The sequence below is a fragment of the Microtus ochrogaster genome, linkage group LG3, assembly GCF_000317375.1.
Source record: "Microtus ochrogaster isolate Prairie Vole_2 linkage group LG3, MicOch1.0, whole genome shotgun sequence".
Classification (NCBI taxonomy): domain Eukaryota; kingdom Metazoa; phylum Chordata; class Mammalia; order Rodentia; family Cricetidae; genus Microtus; species Microtus ochrogaster.
In genome coordinates, this window is record NC_022029.1 from 12,922,218 (window position 1) to 12,933,659 (window position 11,442).

Here is an 11,442-nt window from a genome sequence, read left to right on the forward strand (position 1 = left end):
TGTCAGTTGAAATACAATTGCACAAATTAGGAGGGTTTTTTTGCTCTTTTTGTAAATGATATTATAGCAAATGAGATTTCTTTCTACCCTCACTGCTATCTTAATAATTAATTATTAAATTAAATTTTTATGAGCTTTACAACTCATAAAATGTATGAATAAGCCTTGAGCATATTTTAAAGCAATTAGTAAAATGATTGGAAGGTATACATTTTTAATCGGATCACCAGTCTTTTCAATAGAAGAAGAGAAGTCTATCCTGACTTCTTTTTCCCTTTAAGATAAAATTCTTGTCAGCAAAAACTGATCCTAGTAACACCAGAGACAAATGCATGATCAGGATATTAAACCAATTAGGAATTTATGAATGATGGAATCCTTGTATTTTCAAAAATATGTGTACTTGCTTTCAAAGGAGATATGTTTTCACAAAGTACTAGTTTTATATTCCTGAAACAGTGCTTAAAAGTATTCAGTCTTTTCCTAAACCTATAGTCTTCTGGGATTTTGAGAAGGCACAACATACAGGAGTAACCAACTGCTTTTTTTTTTTTAATTGGATTTAAGACCTGGAATCCATACTAGCAACTGTTAATGAGGCCAAGAACCTGAAACTAGACAAATCATAAGCCTAGGGGAAAACCTACTACTATTATTCTACTATATGAACACAGTAATAAAATTACTTTTAATGACATATGCTAGACCCACAAACTAGAGTATGATTCCAATTCACGGTAACTAACAGAGATTTACAACTGGACAATTGTGCTAAGAACAATTGACTTAGAAGCTCTCAGTCCTAAATAGGATTTCTTTTTCACACTCCTTCTCTCAAGCTCAAGGTTCTATGTGAAAGGACAAAATGATTGTATGAGCCAGAGGCAATGGGCAACTCCAAAGAAACAGCTTTCCAAACAAAACACAACTGATACACATATGAACTCAGAGACTATAATGGCACATGAATAACATGCACTAGTTCAAACCATACAAAATCCCAGCTTGGAAAAGGGGAATAGACACAAAGTCCCACCCCTAACCAAAAAGGCTTTTGTGACTGGTAACAAAGGGCGGGGAGGAATCAGCTTTCTTCAATGGAGGGAGGGTCTGTGTGGGATACAAACCATACTCCAGGGAGAGCCTGATGTTTGGAAGTAACTGATAAACACAAAACAGACTCTAGATTTTTGTCCTTTTTTATTTGTTTTGTGTAATTTGTTTGTTTTCTTTGGCTTGTTTTGGATTTTTGCTTTTGTGCTTTGAAGAAAGACAAAAAAAAACATAATTTGATTGGACGGTGTCTGGGAGGATTTGGTGGGAGAAAAAATATTACCAAAGTTCACTATATGAAAAAAATTAAGTTAAAAAACAATAGAAACAGCTCTTTAGGAGAAACTAAATGAATTTGAAAAAAACAGAGAAGTATCAGTTCTTTCTGAGAGAATTCTAATAGGCATGCAAGCAATCTAAAATTATAACAGAAATCCTTAAAATTAAAATACACTCAGAGAAATTAAAAGGATCTTAGAAGGTACACATCACAGTATAGGTCAACAAGAAAAAAAAAGAGTAAATCAACAGAAATATAACCCATTTAGCAATATCCAACTGGGGAAGAAAATGGAGTAAAAAAAGCTGGCAGAAACTTTAGTACAAGGTTAAAACAGCAAATATTTGGGATAGTGTTCAACAAAGACTTAAGAATGCCAATGCCCAAAAAAGATTATTCAAAGAAAAAGTAACCCTTAGCTATACTCATCCAGGTAGTTATGGTGTATGTTTTTTATTGGCATACTGTGTTTGATTTGTTCCCATTACTTCAGATTCAATTTTTTTCTGAAAAAATACAACAATATGGCAACATCAGCTTCTTAAAATGCATTTAAGTCTTTTTTTTAAAGAAAGTTGAATTCATAGAAGTCAAGAGGAGCCAGGCGTGGTGTCAAATGCCTTTAATCCCAGAATTTGGGAGGCAGAGGCAAGCAGATCAAGGCCAGCCTGGTCTACAAAGGAAGTTCCAGGACAGCCTGGGCTACACAGAGAAACCCTGTCTTAAAATATCAGAAGCAAAGAAGATGGAGGAAGAGGACGAATAAGAAGATATCAAGTGGACAGTTGTGGTTACCAGAGGCTGAGTAACCAGGGTAGGGAAATGCTAATTTTTTAAAAGATGTTTCTCTCTGTGTGTATGAGTATTTTGCCTGCATGTATGTCAGTGTACTACATGCATGCAGTGCTGGAGGAGGCAAAATGATGGTATCAGATCCCCTGTAAATGGAGTTACAGATGGGCATTGTGTAAATGGATGTCATGACTGATCAATATTATGATTAGGAAAACGTTTTTATTGTACAAATGCGAGATAAAACAGCTAGAGGCATGCAGAAGAGTCCAGAACAGAGAGAGGAAGTAGACAGGACATGGGCAGTTGCCTGGACGTGGCCAGCGCTATCTGTGAGAGAGTGGAAGATAGCAGGGGATAGAGAAATCATAGTGAGGGAAGCAGGAGGAAGTCAGAGAGGGAGGCAGGGAGAACCTAGGAAGAATAACAGGGATATAAGGAGAATGAGTAGGCGTGGGGAGGGAAGCCTCTGAGCTGGAGAGAGTATAGGGTAGGTGCAAGGTGAGAAGGGCTAGCATGCTAGGGAGGACTTTTAAAATGTGTAACAGGTACTTGTGATGCTGAGGGATCTTGGAGGACATCATGTGCTTTGTTTTGTTTTTTTAATTTTAACATTGTTTTAATCAAGTAATGTAGCTGTTTGAAACAGGAAACTTTTTAGGACACCTCAATAGAGCAATGAACCCAGATTGTGTGAATTTGAATCCCACTGGCTTGGCACCTGACGGAACAGTGGCTGAAGCCCAAGATCCTTCCAAGTATTGAAGACCTGACTGTAACAGCCTGAGGCTCAATGTGCTGATCTACTTGACAATCTCAGAAAATAGTAACAAATGGATGGGAGGCCGTGCAACAAAGAATCTGAAAGCTAGGAGTGAGTTTGCAAATGCTTCTTCTTTGGTGTGACACTGCACATTTCCTTGTTAGTATCCATTCCAGGTTTATGGCTCCCATTCCATGCTCAGCAGACTCAAGGTTTTAATTTTACCAAATTATTTGTATTACTTCAATACAAAAAATTTTACATACATTTATTAAAGTTTTATAATCTGTGAGATGGATGACACAAGGTAAAATCTAAACAATGTTATAAGCTAGTATGCCACACAAATTAACCACATGGGATAGCTCCCAGAATGCACTTGTAAAAGTATATGCTAACTAGTTTTTAATGTTGAAGACAAGTATGCAAACACAATCAGAAACCCAGATGGAGTTTACACCAGATAGCAGGTAAGAAATTCACTTGTGTGTAGTTCAAGGCTCTGAACGGGCTGGTGAGGCCCTAGCAACTGTACCCACTCTCATGTGCCCAGCTAAATTAACATGAAGTTAAAAATATCCCAAGTCTTACACCAAAATACAGGCTCTGACTCAGAAGTATGATTTTAACTTTCTCTTTAAATAAGACAATTAGGGGGAGGGGGATCAAGCTTGAAACACAATAACACTTATTTTGGCAAGACAGCAACCAAAATCTAAAGTACAAGCTATCATATCCAGATTAAAAGGCATTGAAGAATAAGCCATAATATTGGGGGCAAGAGGAGAACACATCAAAAACAAGATACAGTATGTCTAAATATCCTGAAATTATAATTTAAGGGTAAAAGCTGAAAAATTATGCTGTTTTAGCTAGAGATTAAGTGCACCTTTTCCTGTTTCTCCCAAATAGAATCAGAGTTTACGATTTAATCACACCTCAAAGCTTTTCTCTCAGTACAAAGCAACCACTAAATAACACACAAAATACTTGTCAATTATTTCCCTGGCTCATCCAACGTGCAATGCACATGACTCCAAAGATTACAATTCGGGGTGAGTGTACGCAAACTGAAAAACCACAACTCCAAATTTCAAAACTTGCTCTTAAAACCATAGGACATGCAGGTCTTTACTGCTCATGAAGATGTCACACTGTCATTTATTCATCAGCCTCCCTTAGGATGAAAAAAATTGTCAGTTTCCAATCTGAACAGATGGGGACTGAAGACACAACTTTTAAAACACTCCATTTCTTAATGGCTGAGTAAGATCATTGCAATTGTTTACATTCTGCAAGTTTCAGCACCTACAATCTACCAGGTTCAAGGACCTTAATAAACGGTGTAACATCCTAAAAGTAGTCAATCACTTCAGTATAAGCTATTCAGAGCGCAAAGTCTGAAGAATGACCAAAATCAAATCTTTATTTTTTATAACTATATAAATGTGATCCAAATGTGTCCACCACTAGTTTTTCCAAAAGAAACATACTATAAATAAGCAAACTACAACTGTTCACTGTTATGTATGGACTCCCTAGATGTCTCATTGGGCTTAATTATAGACCACTCACAGTAATAGCTTTTTAGTATCAAGTGTAAAATGTTAAGCCATTTTAGCTTTTGCACATACATATTGCACTTCTGGCTGATAATGGAGAAAAATTGCAGCATTACACTGTTAAGCTAAGTTGTATCCATCCTTTTAAATGGCATCAATATCAATGTCATCATTCTTGTTGTCAGACTTCACAGTTTCAACTTTTGGTACACTGGCAGTCTTTGAATATACCACCTCAATATTTTCATCTTCATCTTCTTCCTCACCACCAGAAGATTCTTCCTCTGCTTCCTTCAACCATTTAATAAGTGGTTCTGCTTTGACACGAATCTCTTTGGCAAGTTCTTTTGAGACATATTTCTTAGAGGCCTTTTGCGACCAGCTGATGATAACCTCTTCTTCTAAAAAGGTCTGCATCATACTTCTCCTTCAAGATATGTGGAATCTTGGAGATCAGCTGAGCTTGATGCATTGCTACCACACATTCCAAACCGTGAAGAAGGTACCGCTGAGCCTTTTTGTTGTTATGACAAAATCTTAAGAAATGGCGCCGGTGTTTCTTGATCTGCTCTCTTATCTTCTCATTAAAGAGAACTTCAGTCAAAAACGAGAGGACCCATGGCTTTTACATCCAGTCTTTCTGCCTCAGCAACAATTTCTTTATCAGATGAATCAATAATGCCCTCTTCTTTCTTTTTCTTAACAAAATCAAACAGGATGTTAACACGCTCTTCTACAGTTCTTTCCAAATCGTCACTGAGTGTCAGAACTTTTGCATGATCACTGATTCCATCCATTCTGCGCCTCTGAGCCTCCTCAGTTGTACCCTCCCCCCAATCATCCTCCTCCTCCTCTTCCTCGGCCTGTGGAGGAGGACTAATTTCATTTGGTGGTGGAGGTGGTGGTCTCTCACTGCTGGATACGAAGCCATTTTCCTTGTCCCTGCCCTTTCTATTTTTCTTTTCTTTCCTTCCTGTACCACTGTCACTATTCTCAGGTGGGTTTTTGAGAATGAACGTACAGAGTTTATGATGTGTGTCAAGCATGCCTCGGTACCCACAGGCTTTACAAGAATTACCTATTGTTTGCTTCTTTGGATTGACATGCAAATCTGTTTCAGGATTCTCACACTCAGGACAAAGAACAAATTTTTTAATGAATCCATCCAACATGTCTTGCAGCTTATTCGCCTCATGAGATCCATTGACAATGTAGCCGTCATTCTTAACATCAAACTGGGTCTGGTGCTCCCAGCTCACAACCAAAATATTTGGTGGGTTACGTTGGAGGCCTTTGCAACGTCAACCATGTTGACTATAACTGTCTTGATTCCATTTCCTTTGCCCTCAACCTTGGCAATCAGACGGGGCATCTTGTAGCAATAGAACTGGTCTGACACGCTGCGGTTGACGTTGACAGACATTTTGGCTTATTAGTGACTTTATCAATAAGATGAACAGATCTTTGATTGCAACTTTTTGGTATCTTCTGTCTGGAGAAGAAGGGATGACATAAACGACTGCAAGAGTTCTCGGTCTCTGACATGAAAAAATTTTCGCCACTGAGGCTGTAAGCTTCTTGCTTGTATGCTATGTTTCCCCAATACAGGTACCAATGGCTGCGCAACAGCCCGTTTTCGTCAAATAAAGACATAAACCCAAAGCAGCTCGCCCGGGACTGGGAGGAAGAGGCGCTGGAAACCGGGTCCCGAGTGGCGGGGCGGGCGGCGAGCGGAGGGGCGGCTGGGCAGGTGCCTACGACGCCGAGCAGCAGGAGGGGCTGTCCCAGCGACGTCCGTGTCCACACCAGCAGCGCCCAACATGTGCTTTGATATGCAGATAGATACTACAGGCATCCATATGTCCCTCTTGCCAGAAGGTAAGGGAAATGACATCTTCTGGTAGAGGGAAACTAGTTTACAGGTTTCTGAGGAATGCTGGCTTTTATCTGATCACCAGAAAGAAATCCTCCATAGTTCAGCTTGCACTCATTGGACTGCCTTTTGGAATTTGGGGAGTTGGAGCTCTCTTTGACTCTAACAGTTGAGATCTCCCATGTGGATACTGACTTTCAAATCTAGGTCCTCTGCAGAAACAAATCCTGAGCCATCTCTCCAGCCCAGAAGTGTTGGTTATGGGTGAACAAGCAATATGTTGTCGCGAAGTAGAAACAGGAGCTCTAATCCAGCATTGCTCCTCCAGTGCTCATAGAAAAAAAAAAAACTGTTCTGAACATTTCAGATGAAAAGAATTTGAAAGCTTTCAGTATAGAGACATAATGTTAGAAATGATGGACATGCATAAGTTAACTCAATGTGAAACATCAATATATGGAAACATAACACATACTGCATTAATATACACAAACTTACTTTATATGTATCTACTTAAAAAATTGGTTTTAGTTTTCTTTCTTTGGACATTTTTTTTTTGTCTCTTGGAAGATACTTAGACAACCAAAACCTCAATCAAATGTTCATATTGAATTCTAACAGATTTTCTGAAGAGACAACCAAAACAAGGAAAGGAAAAGAGACCCTTGTTTCTGTGTCCTGAGGGAAGGAAAAATCTCAGGACCCTTCTCCCAAGGTCCTCTCTGGGAGCTAATGGCTCACTAAATGTTTTCCACCTCTCTGTAGTTTGGGAAAGATTTTCTTTGCACAACAGAAGGAGCTGCTCTATTATGGGCCCTAGAAATGCATCAGCCTGAACTAACCTGAAATAGGAAGTCTGAGTGACAGTTGCCTTCTGCGGCAGAGCTCCAGGTGGGCTACCCCCAGGACACTTTGGGGAAACCCAGAAGTCAGCTCCCCTCTGCTCAGTCTTCTGCCTGCTAGGCTGGGATGCTCACTAGGTCACTGCGATAGCGTTCACTCAGCTCAGGCTTCAGCTGTCCTCTCAAGACTCCTTAGACATAGGAAATATGTCCTGGATCTTTGCTTTTCCACAGAGATGTCCTGACCTAGGCTTGAGATTCTCTCCTTCCCAGTGGCCCTCACCTCCAGAAACATCCCACAAAATGCTCATCTTTAGAACCGAGATGGGCGCATGTGGTACCAGCTCAGTTAACTGCTACAGTCTACCCACTGCTTTGTATATATTAGTAAAGACTGCTAAAGGCTGCACAGAATGACGAGAAGGGATGAAAACAGCAGATAGGCCATCAGAAAAAACAGACTTAAGGGTCGGAGAGGTAGCTGAGCAGTAAAGAGACTCTGTCCTGCTCGTGAAGACAACCTGAATTCTGTGTCATGCACCTCAACATGCCTGTTACTCCAGCTCCAGGGATCTGACATCTATGACCTCTGTGCACCTCTGTGCTCACACACAACCCCCCCCACACACACACACTCTACACATAATTAAAAAGAAAAGGCAATAAGAAGAAGAGACTCAAGTTCAAATGCTGGTTTTATCACTTTGTGTTATTTTCCTACATCCGAATGAAAGAAATGAACTGATTCCTAGAGATGGTAGAATCTTATGAGCTATGACCTACAAGAGTCCTATACATAAATGAGAGTGCATATACAGCTAAAGTGGTAAGCTCCCAAAGAATTTAAGTATAGTACTTTCATTATTATTTAATATGCAAGTATTAATTTTATCCTACATCAATATACTTGGGAAAGTTAATTATATAATTTTTAAAAATCATACATTTTTTTCACTCCCTTGTGAATTTGAGTGACTTTAAACTTCACTACAACCAAAGTATCTGATTGGTACACTCTTTTGCCTTAATCTTGTCTGTAGTAATTACATCTATAAATTTCTAAACAGCTGAAAGAAATATCAACAGAACAGTGAAATTATTTCCTTTTCCTGTCTCCTTGATGGTATCTGATGTAGGCTAAGCCATCTAAGACAGTAAGATGATGTAGAAATCTTGATTCTGAGAATGTCTCCCTGCCTGGAGGTTTAAACCTTATGCCAAATCCAGGGGTCACTAAGGCCATAAGTGTGTTCCGCATGAGTTAAGTTACATTAAGCACAAAAAGAGACAAACCTGCCTATGTTAGTTCACACAAACCCATGGAACCTGACCAAGCAAGCAGGACACTAGTCACTAGATTCTCAACTCTTATTTTATAGTTTTGTTCACCAATTACCCACCCCATCTTTATTCTCTAGACATAGAGGGAGGAGAACATTTTCCTTTCCAAGTTTCCTTCTACATACACTAACTATTTCATGGTATATACCATCTCATGGCAAGCTGATTGTTTTCAATGGCATCCACAGTGCTAAATAAGGCCTTTATGGTGATCAAATTTGAGCTCTGAGATAGGTTATCTTCCAACTCATCTTTTTGAACTTTCTTTTTTTTTTTCAAAATTAAGATATAATTACATCAATCCCCACACACACTTCTGTTTCCCCCTCCAAATGTGCTCTGCTTTACTTCCCCTCAAACTCTTGGCCTATATGTATGTAGATGCATAAATTTATAAATTCAGCCTGCTTAGTCTCTTTAGTGTTTCTTGAATGTAATGATTTCAGGACTGAAGACTTGGTTTTGGATAATCAATTAGGCGCTTTATCTATGGGAGTCATTAACTGTCCATTTTCCTTTGTCTAGGTGTGGATCCCTGTTATATTTCTCCCTTCCGTGTTATCAAGTCTACTGGTGTTTTACCCATTTGAGTCTTGCTTAAAAACCACGTGTTTAGGTATTTTGAGTGAAGCTTCATTCTCAGTTATAGGAGAAAAGACCTCACAGCAGATATCCTGGACCTGGGGACCTTTCATTCATTCTGGCCAATCTTCTGGGATGTTTTTCCATTGAGACTGGGAACTCCACAATTGGTTGTTCTCTATATTTTGATCAGTTATAGTTTTCTTCATTTGTTACAAAGAGACATTCCTTTGAGGAGAATTGGTAGCTATATTTATCTGTAGTTATAAAGACAGATATTCAGAATGCATTTCACAATTATGCTTGTTTAGTAAAGCAGTAGTAGAAGACCTAAGATCTATGACCTCATTATCTCCAGGAATTTGGATAAGTTCCCAGTACCAGGCATGATTTCTCTCCTATTGGGTGAACTTTTTCTCATGCACAACTAGTCACTCGGACCTTTCCTGCCCAAGGATCCTTATCTGATCTCCTGGAAGGACTCTTCTGTCTCTTACCAGGGTCACCTCCAACCAAATGAACTCCTCCTCTCAGACCTGTTCACTCTTTTTCCACCTAAGAAGTCTTACATCTCATCCCGGATGCCTAAACGAACCATTTAGTTTTTCATATATTTAGATGCCATCAAAGAGTGACTGGATAGTTTGAAATTGGTAAGTTTCTTTATATAATACAAGTTATTGAGTGAATTAGAGATATTTTATGTTATGTTGTAATAAATGAATCCTTAACCCCACTCAGAAAATTTAAAAAAAAAAAAGGTGATTTGTTCTTTGTCCATCAAAAAGTCAGAGTAAGGGTTCAAAGAGTATATTTTCAAGTTCAATTCCAACATCGCTACCCATAAAGCTAAGAATCAAAATAAATATCACCAGTTTCCTTTGCTCAAACTCATTAACACATCCTCAAGAGAGTCCTCCGGCCCTTAATCAGAGGCTTTTCAGTCTAATCTTAATCACAATTCCAGATGATCAGTTTTCAAAATTTTGTTGGGTAGGAAACAGCATTTTAAAATCACTGAGACGAATAAGAGATATGATTAACAGATTCAAAGTAAAATACATAAAAAACCACAGAAATTCATCTCATATACTGAAAACAAATACCAAAATCCTGTAAAAGTAGGACTACATAGATGCACATGTCTCTGTATTCTACTGCCAGATTAATTCAACAGTCAATGTTAACAAATATCTGGTACATCTTTCTGTCACTCTTACGACCTTCAAAGAACCAGCAGCTTTGAATCTCATCATTCTTTTTATTTCTTGAAGTTAGCTTTCACTTAAAGAAAATAATTGGCTCTTCTTTGGAAAGCAATTGATTTTGCCAAATTAAATTTAGAAACCATTTGGGGGTTCTAATGGTGAAGAGTGCATGCAGCATGAATTCATTTTTCTAAAGCTTATAAGGAAGCAAAACATAAAAAATGTTTTATCTTGAAAGATATGACTGAGCAAAGTTTTAAATGCAAGGGAATAATGGCTCTAAAATTGGAGGATGGGTTTTCCTCCAGGAGGTGGCAGGGCCAGGAGCAAGCAAATAACCTAATCTAAGAGGGATAAATGATCTGAATAGATATTTGATCAAGGACTATGTGTCAATATACTACTAAGATGCCTATAGGGCATATACAGACATGATCAATATTAAATAGCAAAGTACAGATCAAAGCCACATGGAGATACCACTGGTATATGATAATTAATTTGGTAATTAATTTTTGGAAGGCCCTACCGATCAGTGGTTGCAGTCTACCATGGCCTGGAAGCTCTCTCTGTGCTCAGGAATGTGGAGGACTCCTCCCAATCCCCACAGAAGATACCCTTACTCTACCTGACCTTATTTGGAGACTGTCTCTATGCCTCTATGCCTGACTTACCTCTAGTCTGACCTTTGCTGCAGTTCCCCACAGAAGCTTTCCCTCTGCTACCCATATGGTAATTAGCCATTGTGCTAGGAACATTACAATAGGACAATGTTTCCACATATGACAGCTAAGACTTGAACTAGGAGCCTTATCATAGGAGTGTGCTGTTAAATGCAAATTAGGTGCTGCCCCAGCTACTGTCCCCACCCTATATATCTCTCCTCATTCTGGAATAAATTTGAGCTGACTCAGTGAAGCTGTCTTCCAGAAAACTATCTCTGCCCTGCTCACAGGCCTCATACAAAGTTTTCTGTCGCTGCTTCTGCTCCTTTGTCAGTGAAGACTGTTGGCCAACAGACTGTGAGAAAAAAGTTGACCCCAAAATTAGTACTAAATATGAAGTGTAATTGGTAATTGTATCTAAAAATTAAAACAAGTTGTTTTCAAGATGTTGAAAGACCAGAACAACATGCCATGCTAGTGA

General features: G+C 38.8%; 1 pseudogene; it reads right to left on the minus strand.

Moving 5' to 3' along the window:
- Positions 1-4,561: 4,561 nt before the first annotated feature.
- LOC101987796 lies at positions 4,562-6,153 on the minus strand (annotated as a pseudogene).
- Positions 6,154-11,442: the final 5,289 nt, after the last annotated feature.